A 1396-nucleotide genomic window follows, 5' to 3' on the forward strand; every position below is an offset into this window, starting at 1 on the left:
CGATGCCAGGAGCTGGGAAATATTTTGTTATTACTGGAACTAGCATGTGGCCCTCGCAAATGCGAGGTATCATCTGTACAATTGTAATTTAGAGAATTAATGTAAGAAGAGTCGATATTTTGATGTTAGTATTTATTTTTGGTGACATTATAATTTAGGAATACTTCATGATTCATATGTTTTGGCTAAACGTTGAACAATTTAAGACGAATAATCTGCAGTAATATCAATTTTCGTAGGTTCCTACGAACTTTAGCGCCCAGTCAGATGAGATGAATTTAGGTGCACACTTGATGCGAATGTTTTAGGGCATGTTCTTATATTTTCAGTAGGTACTTAATGTAATAATAGTTGATATTTAGATGTTAGTATTTTTTGATGATATCAGAATTTCTGAAGACTTAATTTTTCTAGTGCTAAATTTTCACTCATTTTGTCAAAATTTTAGATGGAAAATCATTCACAATTGCAATCTTCTTGGTTTCCGTCTTGAACAAATCTAGCACTTGTTTGACTTTAAGATTTCAATTCTACAGTGTTCCTTGCGTACCACTCAAGGAATACTGATGAGTAGCTATCCACTCGTCTATATATATGATCTTTGTCAAAGGATACATGTTTCAACGTGCACATACCGAATGTGACTAAGGTAAAGCAATGTGGCTATTGTCGAGAACAATGTGTTTAAATTCGTTGTAACATTTAATATGCTTGCTGACTAACTAATAATTTGGATCTACCAAGAATATTTGATGATGTTTTTACATATGTTAAGTTTGCGAGTATATGTGTTAACACATAGAACAAATGTTTTATATAAAAATAATCAATATGTGGATGTTAGTATTTCTATTTGGTGACATTCGAATTTCTGAAGACTTCATTATTTATATGTTACTATCAACTTTCAGTCATTTGTTTGTTGAAACTTAAGAGGGAGAATCATCTAGAATTTCAATCTTTGTGCTTTCCTTCCACCTTTAAATCCCAATAAGAGGTGAATTTCCTGTGCACACTTCAGATGGAGATTCTAGGATATGTTCTTACATTTTTAGTAGATGTTTAATGTAAACATAATCGATATTCAGATGTTAATATTTCTTTTTGGGTGATATTAGAATTTCTGAAGACCTAATTACTCGTATGTTAGTGTCAAACTTTCACCCACTTGACTGGAGGTGAATTTGTGTGTGCACTTGAGGCGTCTAGAATATGGTCTTTCATATTTAATAGTCGTTGTAATGTAAATATAATCGATATTCAGAAGTTAGTACTCCCTCCGATCCGAAAAAAAGAGTTGGGCAGGTGATCTTGCAAAATAACCCTCAGACTTTGTTTTTATCATCCCGCGCTCCACCAATGCCTCACCCGCACGGCTGCACCTCTCTCTCTCTCT

The sequence above is a fragment of the Lolium rigidum genome, chromosome 1 (genome assembly GCF_022539505.1).
Source record: "Lolium rigidum isolate FL_2022 chromosome 1, APGP_CSIRO_Lrig_0.1, whole genome shotgun sequence".
Taxonomy (NCBI): domain Eukaryota; kingdom Viridiplantae; phylum Streptophyta; class Magnoliopsida; order Poales; family Poaceae; genus Lolium; species Lolium rigidum.